This window comes from Nuphar pumila, chromosome 17, assembly GCF_984573655.1.
Source record: "Nuphar pumila chromosome 17, dmNupPumi1.hap1.1, whole genome shotgun sequence".
Lineage (NCBI taxonomy): Eukaryota > Viridiplantae > Streptophyta > Magnoliopsida > Nymphaeales > Nymphaeaceae > Nuphar > Nuphar pumila.
In genome coordinates, this window is record NC_143265.1 from 65181228 (window position 1) to 65201919 (window position 20692).

The following is a 20692-nucleotide window of genomic DNA, read 5'->3' on the forward strand; positions in this document are numbered from 1 at the left end:
GACCCAAAGTGTTGATCGGTGTCTTAATTTGGTTAAACATTTGGAGATGGATTGGAAAATTATTGCTCATGAACGGCTGATCCAGTTTGATTTGATTTTCCATTAATCTATTGAAACTTTTGGAATTGCATAGTTAAGTAAGAGATCATCTGATTTGATCAATCTGATCCAAAAAAAATCAAATAGCTAACAGAGCCATATGTCTGATTAACAAGCATAAGAAAGTCAAATGAAAATTTGATCTAGTTGGGCCAATTTCCTTTGGGCTAAGGAATATGGATCCAATATAGTTTAGTTGTCTGGTTTTTTCCTTTTAAAAATCAATGAAAAAAAGTTTTGGCTCATTTATCCTTCATCATTTCAATTAAACAAGGATGTGTTATGAGACAAAATAGAAACCGATAGATATAATAACTGGCTAGCAGCCCAACCAAGTCATACTCGGTTGGCCTGTCAAGCCCTGGCGGACCTGCACAGGTTTGGCATGTGCAGGGTTTTGGCAGAGATTTTAAAATCCCAGCCGACTGTTGGTCGGCTGGGCATGTATACTTGTGTTAATGGGCCGGCTGACAGCCTGTCAGGTTGTGGCATCTCATTTCAGGCCCAACCTTTTGTTGGCTGGGTATGGTGTTTAGAAAGTAAACTGAAAAAAAATGCTTACGGTCATGCTATTAATTGTAAATAGCATTTGAATGCAGTGTTAAAGAACTCAATAGGGTATTGAATAATTTAATATATATGATGGTCAAAAATATGTTGGCAGTTAAATGACTGATGACAACCTATGGGAGTTGATACACAATGTTTTATTGAAGTATTTGCGTTGGGACACGTGATAAAAAGTCAATCTCTTAACTTGGAAATGGATGTTATCTATATGATTATTGCAAAACGGTTGGTTCTTTCATAAAATTGTCCAAATAGGAGATTTTACCAGGGTTGTGACTTACCCAAACCTTATGTTCATATGTAGATAGCTGATGTGCCATTGATTTGAATATATATATATATATATAGTGTATATTGCCTTGAAAACTTTGTACCTAATAGAACAAATATAGTTATTTCTTGGATTATGTTGGATCAGAAATTTTTGTACCAAGGTTTGTTTTGCTACCATTCTTTATTGTGCATAAGCATGATTAGATCATGGTGTAAAACTGGAAATTTAAGCTGTGTTGTATTGTCTTGATCAGCATGTGACTGGTTACATAATGGAAGCTGACACTGTCTAGCACATGAACCGATTAGTTTTCGTGTACTAAGATTTTGATTTGTTGACTGAGCCGGCTAGGTAACTTTGAGAAGGACACAATCCCAGTTGGTTGGGCAGCAAGTGGGAGTGGGCTGATAAAGCCCAGCCAACTATCAAAGGGGTCAATCTCTTTATCTGCCAAAGGGAAATAAAAAAAAGGAATTTCTTCCTATGCTTAACTCAGATGAATGCAAGAGGGTTGATAATTCATATATTTAAACTTATGATGCACATGAATGTTTTTTGTACATGAACATGCTTGATTAGACGAATTAATGCATGAACTACAAGGTGCACGAGTCATGAATAAAGAACACATTTGATTACATGTTTAATGTAATGATTCATGAAAACTAACATTTTTTTATGAATGAAAGTATGTATTTGTTCACATGTTTAGCTACATGATTCATGTTTAGTTCATGAGTAAAAGCATGCATTGGTTCACATGTTTACTTGAATTGATTCATGAATGGAAGCATGCTTTGGGTATGGTTATGCGAATGTATACATCTGAATATGAATACATGCTTAAGGATATAGTCATTGGCATGCATGGTTGTGCATTGGAAAATATGTGACATGTAATGAATGCATTGGCATGTTCCTAATGATTTTTGCATATGAATGCATGAATGATCAAAGTGGATCATCATGGGCAGTGGAATGCCTTGAGGCGGTATGCTCCTTGCTTTACTTGTTTATGCATTTCAAAAGTCATATTGACTATTGTGGTTTTAATTGCATTGTTCTGCATTTTCCACGTGCTGGGCTCTCGGGATGAGCCTCGCATTTGGAAATGCGAATTTGTGATATTAATTTAGCATGTTGAATTGCAAATTAATGAAACAACTATTAATAATAACTTAAAGAAACTATTCAGTGTAATATACATTCTGAGATGTCTCGTCGGGAGTATGGGACTCTTGAGTTGCAGTTTTGAGGAAACTGAAAGGATATAAAAACTCTGTGTGCATTGTTTTTGCCACATAACTCGATATTGAGGTTCTTTCTCATGGCCACGATTTTAGAGAGTTTTTGCCACTTTGCCTAGGGTGGTATATAGACACAAATGTTGTTTTGGTATACCAAGAAAAGTAGCACTTATGGATGGGTGGTCCCTTTTGTCCCGACATTAGATGGGTGGTCTAATGTTCTGAAGGTTGTTTCAGTCGATGGCTAAGTTTGGAACCCAGTAATAAAATAAAACTTGTGTGCTAAGTTACCCTGTGAACCCTTCTTGACCTCAGAAATTCTTACCCATTTTGAGTATCCGCGGGCAATGGTAATAATAACAAGTAGAACTGTAAAGGTCCCAGGTATCTGTGAAGATTTCCGTGATTGTTTAAAAAATAAATAAAAAAAATATTCTGCACTTTTCTTGGGTATGAGTTGGGGTCGTTATATCGTGTGTGTGTGTGTGTGGTAGTAGTTCCTTCCTCAAGCTCCCGTTGGAAGGAACATAGATGTGTTCTCCTTTGGCATAAAGTACCACTTTCCTTAGCCAATAGCGCCTGCACTCACCCTCTTGCACTAACTGAACCAATCACTGGGTTGTAGGGTCAGTCTATGTGGTCTCCCAAATGTGTCGTAGCATATCTCCAGTTACTCGCACAATTATGGCAATATAGGCGCCCAACTGAGTGCATCAATCACCACATTGGTCTTTCCTCTGCAATACATCAGAGTAAACTCAAACTTTGATAAGAAATCTTGCCACCGAGCCTGTTTGGGCAACATGTGCTTCTGTATGGAAAAGTAGTTGTTTGCTATATTGTCCGTCTTCACTAAGGACGGCTGCCCCAACAGGTATTGCCACCATAAATGCAGGCAATGCACCACATCAGTCATTTTCTTTTTGTGGGTTGGGTACCTCTTCTCCAAATTGTTAAGCTTCTAGCTCTCACTTACGATGGGATACCCTTCTTGTAATAGCACTTCCCCCAAGTGTCATGCAGAGGCATCAGTTTCTACCACAAAGGGCTTGGTGAAGTTAGGTAACCGCAACATTGGCTCCTCCATCAACACCATTTTTAGGCTTTGAAAGACCTAATCACATCGGGGCGTCCATCTCCAAGGATGATCCATCTGCAATAGGTATGTCAATGGGCTGGCTATGAGGGAGCATCCTTCCACCAACCATCGATAGTAGTTATCCAAGCCCAAGAATGACCTTAACTCTGTGATTCTTGTTGGGATGGGTCATTCACTAATGGCCTGAACCTTTCATGGGTCCATCTTTACGTTCTCTTTACTCATAAAATGCCCCAGGAAAAAGCACTTGTGCTTGGGCAAATAAGCACTTCTCCCACTTTAGGAACAACCCATGTTCCTTTAGCTTCTCAAGCACAAGCTGCAAATGCTTGCAGTGTTTATCCAGGGATTGACTATATACAACTATGTCATCTAAGTATACCACCATGAAGCCATAGACGTAGGGTCAAAATACACTATTCATCAAAGTGTAAAAGGTTGTCAGGGTGTTGGTTAGCCTAAATGGCATTACAAGAAATTCAAACATACTGAGTAATACATGCAGTCTTTGGCCCATCGCCCTCTGTGATACACACTTGATAATAGCTTGACATCAGATCCAGCTTCATGAAGTACCTTTCACCTCCCAACCGAATGAACAAATCTTTAATGTGTGGCAGAGGGTACTTGTTCTTTACCACCATCTTGTTCGAAGCTCGGTAATCCATGCACATCCGCAATGCGCCATCCTTCTTTCTTTGGAACAACATTAAGGTAGTAAAGGGGGCCTTTGAGAGTCAGATGTATCCTGCACACAACAATTTATCCAACTGCCGCCTGAGTTCCACTAACTCTGGAGGGGTCATTCAGTATAGAGCTTGCATAGGGGGCCTCACACTAGGGACTAATTCAATAATGTGATCCACGTCTCTCTAAAGAGGCAACACTTTGGGCAGTTTTATAGGCATTAGCTCCGTGTATGCCTGCAGCAACTCTTGCATTGGGGTAGGGACTTCGTCAACCTCCTTCTCCATACAAAATTCCTGAACAGAGGCAAGGTATGTGACTTCACCTTTTCGCAATTCATCCCATAACTGAAGGCAGGAAATCATGGGCATCTCTGAAATGGCCCCACACACCAATGCGACCGAGCAGGGACATGTCTTCTCACTAAGCACCATCAGCCTTAAGTGAGAGTACATAATGGCCTTCGCCTACAACAGAAACTCCATGCCCAAAATGACATTGAAGTCATCAAGGGGCATGGCAGTGAACTCGCAGTGTAACATCCGAAAATTTCTAATATTTAATAAATTCTAAAAGTCAAGTCTTTATGAATACTGAACCGGTTTGGATATAATTTGAAGTCTAAAAATATTTATTTGAATAATTATTGGATCCAAGCACTTATCTGAACTCATATATGAACTTTTAATAGATCCAAACAGAGAGTTTTTCAAAGTCCATGTTTGAGGGACATATTTGTAAACAATTAAATTATCAAGGACAAAATAGTAATTTGATAATCTAGTGGCATATTTAGGTAAATTTCTTAACTATAAAGGGGGTAACAAGGTAATTTTTATGTCAAGAATATTTTTAGAGAATTAATAAATTTGATAGGGGTAAAATGGCAATTTACCATCCCAATGACAAGTTTAGGTAAAATTTTAAACTACTAAAGGGTAAATTAGTAATTTTTCATATCCAAGTGGTAATTTGGTTATATGAGATCTGAATAAGGGCAATTTAGGTATAAAATTTGGATATTAAAATATAATTTAATATTTTATTATTGTTTAATGGATAGAACACGACTTCCTGAAAACCATGTCCTCAAAAATCATGGGAGATGTTCCCTGACTGTCAACAGTTTAGAGAGAGGGTGACACTCTCCCTCTCTCTCTTACTGACATGTGGCAAGGGAGAGGGTGAGTCACCCCCTCCCTTCTCAGAACACACAGGGTGGGCGTCACCTCCTCAGGAGGCTATAAATAACCCCCACCCCTTTCTCTCTCTACAACACTTCTCTCTCTCATTTTCTCTCTAGCTCTCTCTCTCCTAGGTTCTCTCTTTCTTTCTCTAACCCCAACCCTTCTCTCTAGAAATTCCAACCCAAACCTCCGTTAAATTTTCAGTTTCTTCCGCTAAAACCCTCTGAACCCCTTGCCTCTACCTAATTACGGTCTTCAATTCCTTGAAGGAGTGTTGACGGTTCAGAATCAACTTCTAGAGTCCAGGTAGTGAAAGTTCTACTCAATTTGATAGAAATTCCAAATTTGATTGCGAAAGCACTGCTCAAATTTTTATAAATAAGGCAAGTACTCGTATTCCTCGTCTAGAGCCTAGCATGTCTTTGTAGGACCTTCTATTCCTTCCCTAAACCCTTAGGATTTCTTTTTGGATTTAAATTGAGGCAATTTTGCCAAAATTTAATCCAACTCCACCTCTACATAGGGGAGGTTCTGTTAAAATTTTTATAAATGTTTTTAAAAATTCAAAACTATTATAGCAATAGTTTTGGCAAAATTTTTATAAACATTTTTGAAAAATAGAACTATTATAGCAATAGTTCTGGCAAAAATTTTATAAATATTTTTAAAATTTGAATTATTATAACCATAGTTCTGACAGGTTTTTTAAAAACATGTCAGAAATTTTGAATTATTTTAGTAGTAGTTATGTCAAAAATTTTATAAATATTTTAGAAAATTTGAATTTCTATAAAGAAAATTTTGTCAAAAATTTTCAAAACCCTTTCTAGACATTCAAATCATTTTAAAAAAAAAAAAACCTTTATTAAAATTTTTATGACGCAAAGTCATGTCAGAATTTTTACAACTCAAAATCAAGTTCAAGACCTTTTTCGAATATTTGAGTTATTACAAAGGAAACTCTATAAACATTTTTATAAGAAATAAGGTCATTTTAAAATAGCCTTTAGATTTTTTGTATAAATACAATAGAGGTCCTTAAAATATTTTTTTAGGATAAGTGCTGCTCAAAAAATCATAAGAAAACATAATATAATATGATGAAAATTTCTACCAGAATACTACCAATAATGGTCGTTTTACCCCACCTCGATACACTAGTTGTTACGTAAAAATCAAGTAAGTTATTATACCAAAAGCTTGTAATTTAAAATGTTAAATATATTCTGAATACTTGTATCAGAATTATAGATGTAAATTATGTTATCATAAATAGTTGCATACCCCAATCCATGTTCGCATGCTTTGAACCATGTTTATATACATTAAATCGTGTTTACAAGCATTAATTCAGGTTAGTATGCCATGAATGCTTGTTATAAAGATTGTTGTTCAATGAAACCCTACATACTTTGAATTAAAATGCCTAAAATTATTGTTTATGAAGTGAATTATTTTGGCCAGACTATGGCTAAAGTTCGAGTAACATTTGTTGCCATGGAGCATGTTGATGAATGTGTAACATGTGATTATTGTTGAAAAGTATCATTATACTGATTTTTTTTATGTACAAGTTGTTAAATGAATCATGCTTACACATAAACTTAAAGTGATTTTCTGCCTTTATAGGCGAAGTGCCTGTATATACAGTGCAACATTGAGTGAGTTGAAAAACTTAATGAAAAACATGACATAATACAGTTGTAGCTTACCTTGGAGAGGATAGGTGATACAAGCCTCGAGTGACATGTGAAAATGTCTTTGGGAGCGATAGATTCTCATGAGTCTCCAATCACTCACAGGTTTTGAAGACTAGGGTAAGTGATCGCCCAAACTTCTGCAGAAGTTTCAGGATGCATCCGAATCAACGTTTTAGTGGCCTTTAGAGGATTTCTCCCCGTTGCAAACCATTCTCTTTGGGATCCATACACTAGTCATTTGAGATAATTAAAATACACATGGCATAATAAACCCCCAAATGGTCTCGGTTGTACGACGACTAGTGGCCTGCGAGTACCCATGGGGTTAACAGATATTAAAACAAAAGCTGTAATATTTGAATAACTACTTGCAAAATGGTGGACAATATCATTGATATTAAATGCATGAATTGTTATTTGTATTAAATGCATGAGTAATTATTTGTATCATATTGAATACATGCATTGTTATGTACTTTATATAGTCTTAATTTGAATTGCATAAGTAGAGTTAAATCATGAATTCCTGAATATGTTTTGATATTTTAAGTTATCTAGAATTAGTATTTACTTACCAAGTTGTCACAAGTTTGAACCTGTGTTATGGAAAAATACAGGTTCAGGTACATGACACCTTGCATGATAATGAATACTGAATATGAGTGGCATCGAAGAATCAAGATTTCCAAGATCCCAGAAAAACTTTAGGATTTTTTTTCAATCCTAAATGTTTATTGTCCAAACGTTTGTAAAAAACTATATATAATGCATATTTGATTTATATTATGCCTTGAATTATACTGTGGTTCTTAGAATGTAACCCACCTAAGGTTTTAAATCGAAGTTTGAAATCATTTTCAGAGTTTATTTTAAAAGATTATTTTTTATGTATTTTTCAAAGGTTAAAAACCTTGGAGCGTTAAACGCAGAGCCCCATCCATGTGCCTACTGTCACGTGCACATCTTCTGTAAGTCTACTTGGCACTGTTGGCTCCACATTTATAGACTTTATCCGATTGGGGTGCTCTACCAGTTGCATCCCCAGTATTTTTTCTGCTGTTTCCACCATGAAGTTGTGGGTCACCCCACTATCCAACAAGGCCATTATAGGTCAATCATTTATATGAACCTCTATGTAGAACAACCCCGAGTGGAGTCTTGGATTGCTGCTACCAAGGTGTAGTGTGTTCACTAATTGCAGTGGGACCACCGGTGCGGAAACATTGGACAAGAGGGCTGGTTAAGGGACTTCTTCCTTAGCAACCACGCTCAAGGCTTTCTTTTGTGAGCAATCCTTGGCATGGTGGGGACCCTTATAAATGAAGCACCCTAAGAAGGATTTGCTTCGTGAGATCCCTGCCTTTCCTTGTCCTTAGACCTTGCCTTCTCCTTCCTCTTGCCCACTTTAGTCCCTTGCCCTTTTCCGTTAGGGCTTCGCTTGTAGGAACATTTTAGTAGTCCATCAATTGGCCAACTACAACCAACATAGATGGCAAGTCTTTCACTTCTTGCCACTGCAACTCCGCCTGGGCCCAATTTTGCAGTTCACTCATGAAGTTGAAGAGTTTGTCTTCATCAGACATATTCTTCAAATCGAGCATTAAAGCAAAAAAAGCCTTGACATAGTCACACATTGAGCCATTTGCTTTAGTCACATCAATGACTCTTGGGCCATCCAACCCATGTTCAAGGGCAAGAACTAATGCTTCAATTCATGTTTCATCTCTACCCATGAATCAATTAGAGGATGTTGTGTCATGGCATCCTCTTCAAGCTTGGTCCTCCACCTAAGCTTTGCATCGAAATGCAACTACATGCTTGCAATAGTTACTTGATCCGGCTTAAGGGTATGAACAACCTTGAATTATTGTTCCATATCCCATAAGTAGTTCTCCAACTCCTTCGAGCTCCTTGCTCTGTGAAAGCCCTTGGGCTCGGGGACTTTCTCGCGCCAGTCCATTTCACCACCACTGGCCAACCGCTTGAGGATGGCAAGATTGTTCACCAATGGTTGTATTTGTGCTCAAAGAGACTCAATGGATGCTCGAATGTCTTCTCACAAGGCATCTAGTTGAGTTTCAACAAGGGTTCAGACTGCACCAATCTGGCCTTCAAGCTCCTTCTTGTAGGCCACCGAAAGGGAATCCACTACGACTACTAAACTGAGAGCATCAGTCGCACATTGAGACATTTTCGAGAGTTGAGTAGGGAGAGTGGTCACTGCAGCCATTGTCCTCTCCATATACTAAATATGAGCCTTTACTTCTTTTAGTTCCGACAAGAGCAATGCCATAACTTGGCTCTGGTACCAACTGTCACATGACTATCTTTTTTGCTTAGCCTATGTGCAGCTTGCATATCCAACCCTGGGCATGCAGCAACCTTCCGTTACGAACACCCCACTAAGGGACCAGTCTGTGCCACCCACACAAAGCCCTTGGCGCAAGAAGCTTAAGGCAAGCCCAAAACCAACCCACAACACACACAAATGGGGCAAGAACTCACTGGTCTATCTAGTTGGGTTTCAACAAGGTCTGAAGCGATCCTTATACAGGGTCTCAATATACATCTTTATACAAGTAATCTCCCCAAGTGTCACTAAGCCTTACAACAGATAGAAACCCAACCAACTCAGTTAGCCTACCTACGTGTAGTAGCTTTCTGCACACACTAACTTCACACCACCTACCTTAGCCATATACCATCTTACAACATAAAATTTCCACCTTCAAGTAGCCTTATACATGTCGCTCCTAGCCTGCCAACCTCAGGCTTGACCTGTGCACATAGCTTCCCTGTGTTGCTAAACCATTTGCCTTAGGACATCATTGCATTACCTCCCCCTGGTCCAATGTATGTCTGTTGCTTAGGCAACATAGCCAAGTCCCATCCTAGGCTTAAGTACTTAAGCCTTGAGATGGCAACACCATCCTTGTTGCACTTCTCAATCTTTTGAAGGGACTAGGGTCATCTCAACACATTGCACTGTGCTACTTCGTCACGATCGCATGACTCTGCCACTTGCTATAACTCTCCGCAGGTGCATGGTCTACCACTTTCGAAGGTTTCATGGCAACGTCCCTATCACCACTTGCCACGGGCGCACAATGCGTTATAGGGTCGCAACAACCACCTACCTCACCGCGGGTGCACGGCTCGCCGAATCACCGTGTTATACCTAGGGTCTGAAGTAGAGATAAGTGGAGATAAGGTAGGGGGAATCAAATATTTCCATTCAAGCACTGTGAAGATTAAAGATGCGAGGAGCCTTCTTCCAGATGACGAGGGGGTGCATTGCTTGTAGACATTAAGAACATGATTTCTGTGATTGGCCATAAGACTCAAATTAGGGTGGCCAATTTAGTCCATCCAAGAAAATATTTTATTTGATGAATCTATCTGAGAAATGGTTCAGACGATTATTTTTTAAAGTTGGGTAAACTTAACTTCCAAAACAAACGGAGTGGAAGATCACAAGAGAGAATGTTCAGTGTGATGGAAATTGATGGATGCTAAATGGGAAAAACAAAGTTCATTGTTAGACTTAATTTCAAAATTGGGTAGCATTAAGTGTCAACTCATAATTGCTCAATGTCCAATCCTACAAGACCATTGTTAACTAAAATAACAAAAAATATGTAAGAAGCAATTGTCGGAAAACTTAGAAAAATAATCCTTATTTATCCCTAATTTGTTCATGCTGAATCATTGAAAAAACTAAAATAAAGCATAGTGCAGAAGCGTACCCGAATCCATTATTGCGTCGGTAGATCTTAATGGGGTTTTGATCTTCTAAAACCTCTATTAGTGGTTTTTCCTTCTTCTTTAATTCAAATGAGAGAGGAACAATATCTTTCTTGATGGAGGAGGGAAAAGAAACCACCACTATATATGGTTTTGGGGACCATAACCCATTTGTAACCGCCACATTATCTTTTTTCCAATTCAGCTCATCATAAAATCAGAAATTGACATATGAGCGCACATTAGGTATCTAAACATTATTATAACCATACTCTATGAGATGTCATATGGCCCAACTATATAAGATCACTTTAAATGGGCCCGTACCTTAGATAGTTTATAATGAATGATTAATTACATATGTAGGCCCACACAAAATATCTAACAATCTTTCACTTGGGCCACATATGTTATTGTATAATCACACATTATACAATAACTTTATGAGCTCAATAACACTATCTTACCAAATGACATCTCTAACAATCTGGTCCATTGATCATGTCAACATAGAACCAAAGCGATCTTCATTATATTCATCATAAATAGACCCATCAATGATCACATATATTGACATAACCAACGACATAGATCAAGCATGGATGTGAATGATGAAAATTACATGTAATGTGATCTGAACATGTCTATTTCCAATTGGTCCCGCCTTATTCTTTAGTGAGATCACAATAAATGAGTACAAAGTGAAACTGGAACATGAACCTTATACTGTAGTAAAAAAAAAACTTTAACTTTATTCAAGAACATCCAAATACAAACTCCTACTAAACCAACATATCATTAAATGATACAACACCCATTCGAGCAGTATGCTCGTGAAAGACCTTGGGTGGTAAACTTTTGGTAAGCGAATCTGCAATCATGGAGTTTATACTAATATGTTCAATAGATATTTGACCATTTTGCACTCTTTCTTTAACAACAAGGAACTTGGTGTCTATATATTTTGACTTTGACGAGCTCCTGTTGTTGTTGGAATATAGTACTGTCGATTTATTGTCACAAAACTTCAATGGTCTTTCAATGTTATCCAAAATCCACATCTTAGTGACAAAATTATGCAACTATATTTCATGATTGGATGCCTCATAATAGGGTATGAACTCTGCCACCATAGCGGAAGAAGCAATGAGTGTCTGCTTAGAACTCTTCCAAGATATAGCTCATTCGACTAACAAATAAACATAACTCGATGTGGATCTATGACTGTCTTGGCACTCGACAAAGTCAGAATCAGAATATCTAATGATCTCTAACTGATTCAACTTTCTGTATTTAAGCATGTAATCTTTTGTTCTTTGTAAGTACTGCATAACCCGTTTGGCTGCTTTCCAATGATCCATTCTTGGGTTACTTAAATATCTGCATAACATCCTAACAATATATGCAATATCCGAATGTGTACACACTTGAGCATACATAAGACTCCTTATAGCTGATGCATAGGGAATCTTTTCCATATCCTTTACTTCAAACTAGTGTTTGGGGTATTGTGCGAGACTAAACTTGTCTCCCTTAGCAATAGGGGTGTCACCTGATTTATAATCTTTTATGCCAAATCTGTCAAGAATCCTTTCGATATAGCTCTTTTATGATAATCCAAGAATTCCTCAAAAATGATCTTGATGTATTTAAATTCCTAATATAAAAGAGGTGTCACCAAGATCTTTCATTTTAAATTTCTTTGTCAGAAATCTCTTGGTTTCGTGCAATAAGCCTATATCATTACTAGCAAATAGTATATCATCGACATATAAAACTAAAAAAATATATTTACCCCATTGAATTTATGGTATATGCATTCATCAACCACATCCATCTCAAAACCAAATGAGAGAACAACTTGATGAAATTTATGATACCAATGACGGGAAGCTTGCTTGAGTCTATAGATGGATTTTTTTAATTTACAAACCATTTTTCTTGCATCGCCTGAGATAAAATATTCTAGTTGCATCATATATATTGTATCATCAATGCCACCATTAAGGAATACAATCTTTACATCCATCTGATGTAGTTTTAAATCAAAATGAGCCACAAGTGCCATCATTATTCTGAAAGAGTCTTTCGTAGAAATTGGAGACAGAGTCTCTGTATAGTCAATGCCTTCCCTTTAAGTAAACCCTTTCGCAACAAGATGAACCTTATATCTTTTTACATTACCCTTCGAATCCCTCTTGGTTTTAAATATCCATTTGCAACCAATGGGTTTCGCACCTTTAGGTAATGGGACAAGATCTCATACGTCATTGTCTTTCATGGATTTAAACTCTTCATGCATGACATCGATCCACTTTTGAGAGTTAGAACTCTGTATAGCTTGATGAAAGTTGATTGGATCATCTTCCTTTAAGCCAGTGTCACCCTCATGTTCTTGGAAAAAAATAATATAATTATCTGGAATTGCCCTTCTCCTCTCTTTAGTAGATTTCCTTAATGACACTTGTTCTTGAGTTTATTGAGGTGTTTCTTGAGGTTGTTGATTTTGTTCTTCAGGAGTAAACTCTTGATTTGGGATAGGGAGATCTTGAACATTGCCTTGTTCCAGATTTTTTTGAACAATGACAACAATTAAAATCTGACCATCGTCAATAACAACTATAGGAAGAGAAACAAATTCTTCTTCAAAAGCAATGTCTCTTACCTTATCACCTCCCCCAAACTCAATATTCTCAAATAACCATGCATTTTTTGTTTAAAAAAAATGGCTTATTCATAAGGTCATAAAATTTATACCCTTAGATTTTTCAGAATATCCAATAAAATAGCAGCTAACTGTTCTTGAGTCCAGTTTCTTTTCATGTGGCCTATATAGCATTGCCTTAGCTAGACATCCCCAAATATGAAAATGCTTCATACTAGCCCTCTTGTCTATCCACAGTTCATAAGGGGTTTTGGTTACTGCTTTAGTTGGTACTCTGTTTAGTATATAAGATGCAGTCTTTAGAGCCTCTCCCTAGAGGGATTCTGGTAAAGTAGAATGTCAAATTATACTTCTTACCATATCCTTTAAAGTCCTGTTTCATCTCTCAGTAACACTATTTATGCTAGAACTGCCTGGCATGGTGTACTGTGGAACAATACTGCATTCATCTAGGAATTCAGCAAATGACTCTGAACGTTGTTCACCTGACCCCATCATATCTACCATAGTATTTACCACTACGATCAGATTTGACAACTTTAATCATTTTGCCAAGTTGAGTTTCAACTTCAGCCTTAAATTATTTAAACACATTCAGTGACTATGACTTTTCATGAATCAAATATAGGTAGTCATAACGTGAATATTCATCTATGAACGTAATAAATACTGTTGACCATTCCAGAAAGCTATAGGGAATGACCCACAAATATCTGTATGAATGAGTTCTAACACATCTGTACTTCTGTTGACACCTAATTTCCTTATGTTTGTTTATTTCCCTTTTATGTACTCAACACAAACCTGAAAGTCAGTGAAATCAAGGGAGTCAAGAATTCCACTTGCCATAAGCCATTCTATTCTTTGTTTAGAAATGTGACCCAAGCGCTTGTGCCACAATGTAGCAGAATTCTCAGGGGCTAATTTACGTTTTATACCATGTGAACTTGCATGCAAGGTTTCATTATACGAGTCAACAATATTAAGCAAATATAGGTTATCAACCACAGATAAAGAACTGGCCTCCATTAAATCTAGCATCTAAAATTCAACAAGCACGTTGGAAAACCTAATCTATAGCATGTCTTAATGGCATACTCAGCCTCCATTATTTTGCTATGAGTGTGCATCCAGCAATATACCCCACACTTAGAATCAACTGAAGGTCTACCTCATTAGACACCCTGATTAAGAACCACATATTCTAAGGGCTAAGATATGAATATTTATGATTTGCTAACACCTAAGTCGTAGCCTCTCAAAGATGAACTTGAAATGGAGCCTCTTGTATTTGACCTCACCCGAAAGGCCCGTAATGGCCATCTATTGAAAGGGTTCAATCATTTGGCTATATGTTGCTATAGGAGTGGAGTCAACGACAAGAACCCCCCTGTATGATCCTCATCAAAGTAGTGCCCTCTACTTTTCTTGTGAAACATCCCTTCCACCATTATAGCCCACGAATGCTATGGGTTGCCTAGTGTCATATGACTATCTTTTTTGCTTAGCCTATGTGCAGCCTGCACGTCCAACCCCAGGCGTGCACCAGCCTTCCATTATGAACACTCCGCTAAGGGACCAGCCTGTGCCACCCAGACAAAGCCTTTGGTTCAAGAAGGTTAAGGCAAGCCCGGAACCAACCCATAACACACACAAATGGGGCAAGGACTCACTGATCCATTTATTGCTTAGCACTTAGTGCAACACTCCCCAATTTCCCTCCATTTTTCTCTTGCCTCTGCAAGGTCTGAAGGGATCCTTATATAGGGTCTCAATACACATCCTTAAACAAGTAATCTTCCCAAGTGGCACTAAGCCTTACAATAGATGGCAACCCAGCCAACCCACTTAGCCCACCTACGTGCAGTAGCTTCCTGCACACACTAAGGTCACACCACCTAGCTTAGCTATGAACCATCTTACATCACAGACTTTCCACCTTCAAGCAGCCCTATGGATGTCGCCCTCAACCTACTAGCCTCAGACTTGACCTGTGCACACAGCTTCCTTGTGCTGCTCAACCATGTGCCTTAGACAATCATTGCATCACCTCCCCCTGGGTCCAATGCATGTGTGTTGCTAATTAGGTAACGTGACCAAGTCTCATCATAGGCTTAAGTACTTAAGTCTTGAAAGGGCAACACCATCTTTGTTGCACTTCTCAATCTTTCAAAGGGACCAGGGTCATCTCAATACGTCGCAACATGCTACTTCATCACGGGCATGCAACTTTGCCACTTGTTGCAACCTGCACCTTGATACAACTCTCATGAGTGTGTGGTTCATTACTTTCAAAGGTGTCATGACAACGTCCTTGTCGCCACTTGCTGCGGGCACGTAGCACACTATAGGGCCAGAATAGCCACCCCACTGTTGCCTCAACACAAGTGTGTGGCTCGTCAAATCACCGTGTTATAGGCCACCTTGACTAAAAGAACTTGACGTCCTTGTTGAGTCCAAGTACGCCTTTACCTCCGCCTCGAATTGACACAATGCGCTGTCACGCTCCCAACTTTGCTCATTGTTTGACAAGTCCTATTTAACTAAAAAATTACGATAAAAACTAGGCTTATTGTGCTTGCACAACCGATGGTCCAAGATTTTTTCCACTTGTTTCTCGAACTACACTTGCACACTTGGGGGCACTCGAACTGGCCTCACTAGCTCAGAGTCCAATAAGTCCTCATTATACGGTTTGAGGAAGCTTACATGAAACATTAGGTAGGACTTAATTCGAGGGGGAAACCCCAACTGATGGGCCATGTTGTCCACTCTTTGCACCACTTGGAAGGGATTTTCATACCTAGGCACCAGCCCTCGATGCATCGTACTCCACCGGATCTTCTTCCAGATGTAGAGCATCATCTTTAGCATCACCTAATCGCCCACAACAAACTTGAGGGGCCTCTGATGCCGATCAACCATCTTTCTCATACGCTTGATGGCTTAGGCTAGATGGTCTCTAGCCTCACTCATCTTTTCATGCCGCTCTCATACAATTTGCATCGCAGCGAGATACTTTTCGCCCATCGCCAGTGCCACATCAGGTAGGGTGAGAAGTTGTTGGCCCTGTAAACACGCCAAATTTTCCAAATTTCAAAATTTACCCTTTTTTTCTTGGATCCACCTCCTGATCCATTCAAGAGGATAATTAGATCGATCTTATTATTTTCATCTCAGATCCATTTTTCATACCTAATATTCAAAATTCAATTTCTTGGATTTTGATCCAAATCCAAGATCCAATTCTATTTCTGAGCCTGATCCAATATCCAAATCCAAGACCCAAATCCAATTTTCATCATGAGCATGGATTTTTCATTTTAATTCATTTTATAAATCTATATTCAGGGTTCGATTACCATTTTAGACCAATTTCTTTCATTTTTACCTTCAATCGAGATCCAGATCCAATTTTTTTTATTCAAAACCTCAGATCCAGGTCCTTTTTAAGATATAATTTTCAAAACTAATCCTCTTATTCCAAAAATAAATCCAGTATTTTCCGTATTTCAAAATAAATATTTCAAAATTGGATCCATTTTAAAACCTTGATTTTAATTTTTAAATATCAAACTGGATTCAGATCCAAATTTAAAATCCAATTTTATCCTAATTTCAAAATCAATTTTTGGATTTCAAATTCAAATCCAACATTTTGTGAAATCTTTTGAAAAATATCCTAGATCCAATTTATAATTCAACCTGGATTTTGAAAATCAAAATGGATCTTGGATCCAGTCAAGATCCATTTCAAAAATCAGATTTTTCCTTTTTATTTCTTTCATTTTCATATCTTTGTTAGTTTTGAAAAGAAAAAAAGAAAAAAATTCTCTTTTGTAAAGGAGGCGCCACTTGGCATTTTTCAAATTTTAAAGTGGATTTTCATTTTAAACTTTGCTCTAGCTTTAAAAACCTCAATTTTCACTTGATTTTAACTCCCCCCTTTGTTTTTAAAAACCCACATGTGCACACATTTGGAGGTAGTGCCATGTGTCAATATTTTAGCAAAATACCCACTTTACCCATCTCAAAATTTTTAAAATGCCGACATGGGGAGGTCGACCCCCTTGTGTCCCTTTTGAATGCCATGTGGCAAGAGCCATATAGAGGCCTTGCCACATCGGTTCTACCGTAACTAATTTTCAAAACTTTCAATGTCTAAACTACCCCCACCTAGGCTATAAATAGAAGCTAAAAGGAAGGGGTCGATCATCTTGAATTATCCTCTATTCTCATATTTGATAATATTTTTGTTTGGTGGCTGGAGTGAAGAAGAAGGAGCTCCTTCCTTAGCCTTAAGGTGAGCCTTCTTCCCTTCTCTCAACTAGTTTTCCCATTTTTTTTAATTTCTTTAAGTGTCCCTCCCCTCCTCTCTTCTTCTTCTTTCAATTTCTTTCTAAATTCCTAAGTAGCAATGTAGATCTACTTTATTTTTGTATTAATTTTGATTTTATGCTTTTTGATCCATTCAATTTGCTATTTGATTCATGCAATTTTATTTTAGCAGTTAGAATTATGAGATTTGATCTTCTATAGATCAAATCTCATATTCAATTGGCCAAATTAATCTCAATTTATGCTCCAGAACTTTGATTATGTTTATGAATGTATTTTATCTTAAATTTTTATCATCCATGCATTCATTCATGATCTAAAATATTAGATCTCACGTTTGAGCATCCACGCATTTGTAATTTGCCTTTATCATGTTCAATTGCCTTTAGATTGCATTTTCAATTCTAGTGCATTTTAGATCTGTCAATTCGCGTGTAATTAGAGATAATTTTGATTTAAATTTTTTACTGTAACTTTATGCATATGTTTTCAGAATCTCCACTAAAAATCAGATCATTCTGAGGTCGTTTGACCCACATTAAAAAATCAGAATTCAGAACCTGTTATTCTGCACCGTCAGGATTTTAGCAGAATTAGGACCAACTTGCCGGAGCGATTTCTCCCTAACCAAAGATGATATCTCCAATCTGTAAAAAGTATTACCTTTGAAATTGAATCTAGTTTATTCATGCCAGTTTTTAGCAATTTACATATTAATTTTATTTCTGATTTTGGTTGAAAACTAGAACCCTATGATTCTACATCGCTCGAGTTGCTCAGGTTTTGGTTCGTTTTGTCAAAGTCATATCTCTTTAATGGAAGATCATTTTCAAATTCTGTAAATAGGTTTCTCTTCATTTAAATGTCTAATTCATCTCTGCCAATTGTCAGAAATTTCTATGGTTAATTTTTATTTTATTTTTATTAAATACCAGAATCCTATATTTTGATTATGTATCGCCAATTCTGTATGTATTTTGATTCTGGTCCCATATTATAGTTGTTGCACTCCTTCAGAAAATCGTCATTCGATTTGTGATATTTTTTAACAAATCGTTATTCGATTTGCGGTATCATTCAGTAAATCTCTATTGTGATTTGTAGTGTTCTTCAGTAAATCGTTATTCGATTTATGACATCTTTCAGCAAATCGCTATTGCGATTTGCGGTGTCCTTTAGTAAATTGCTATTATGATTTACGGTGTCCTTCAACAAATCATTGTTCAATTTTTGGTATCCTTCAGCAAATCGCTATTGCAATTTGCAATATCCTTCAATAAATCGCTATTGCGATTTGTGATGTCCTTCAGTAAATTGCTATTACGATTTACAATATCTTTCAGTAAATCACTATTGCAATTTACAATGTCCTTCAACAAATCGTGTTTGATTTATTGCATCCTTCAGCAAATCGCTATTGAGATTTAGGATGTTCTTCAACAAATCATGTTTGATTTGTGGTATCCTATAGCAAATCGTTATTCGATTTGTGTGAATCGTTATTCGATTTGTGTGAATCGCTACTCGAATCAGGACCAACTTGCCAAAGTGATATCTTCTTAACCAAAGATGATCACATCGATCCATAAAAAATAGTATCTTCGTAATTGAATATAGTTTATTCTTGCCAATTTGTAGTGATTTCTATATTCATTTCATGCCTGAATTTGATTGAAAACTAGACCCCTATCATTCTGCATCATTTGAGTTGCATAGGTTTTAGTCTATTTTGCCAGAGTCATATATCCCCAACGAGAAATCATTTTCCAGATCTGTAAAAAGGGTTTTCTTTCTTTATGTGTTTAGTTTATCCATGTCAAATTTCATAAACTTTTATGCTGTTTTAATATTTCAATTCTGTCAAAAACCAGGACTGGTTACAGAACAGGTCCATTTCCTGTTTGGAAACAGTGACTGCTCGAGATCACCATTTCCAAACCAGAATTGATTTTTTAATTCTGTAAATTAGAGTCATTTCATGGATGAATTAAAAAACTTATTCCATAAATTTGAGAGAAATTGAATCAATTTAGTCTCTAAAACTTTAAAATTACAAAAACTTGTCTGTTAAAATTCCAATTCTCTGTTTCTAAAAATTAGGTTCTATTGTTTCAATCATAACTCAAATTTTAAAAATGATTTTCAAGATCTGTAAAAAAGAAATGTGTCCCTGATGAGTTAAAAATCCATGTATTTACTTTTAGCTCAATTTGAGTTGTTTTAAGCTTTCATTCATTCAAAATACTCTGTCAGGGTTTGTTTACATATCTTAATTTTAAAAAATCTTGTTTTGATTAGATAAAAAAAACTAAATTTGGGTTTTTATCCAATCTTTTTTTGCATTTTTCGATTCTAGAACATTTCTAAGGTTATTAGGAACCTTCACATCAAATTTTATAAATTTCTAACATGTTTTTGGATTTTTTTATTATTTTTGGGGCATAAAAAGGCTAAATTTTGTATCTTCTTCAATTTTTTCATAATTGAAGAAGATCCATAAATGCCTACATTCTAACATATTTGCTCATTTTGCAGGATTTTTTTTCTTTCTTTTCAATCATTATAATTTATTCAAGGTTTGTAATAGTTACATTAATGGGAATTTTTATTTTATGTTTAGTTTAGAATGAATGAACATATAGATTAAATTCTCATAATTAATTGTTGTAATTTATCATTTATTTTTAAATACACTATGAAAAACATGAATGTCATGTACACTATTTAATAAAGAATAAATAAAAATAAGTAAAGTTCGTATTTACGGCCCTAGTCAGAATACAAATAATACTTAGAGTTATTATTCTTTATTAAATAAAAATTTGACCTACACTTTTAGATCATTTTTGAAAATCATCATTTCTCTCAAAATTAATTCTCTTTTCTTCTTTTATTTTAACTAAAATAAAGATTAATTCAAAATGTATTTGTGGCCCTAGTTATGAATATATTAAAAATTAATTTTGTTTTAATTCTATAAAGGCACAAAATCTTTTTTTTTCTTTATTAGAATTTTAAATAAAGATTAATTTAAAAGTATATATGTGGCCCTAGTCATGAATATATGAAAATTAATCTTGTT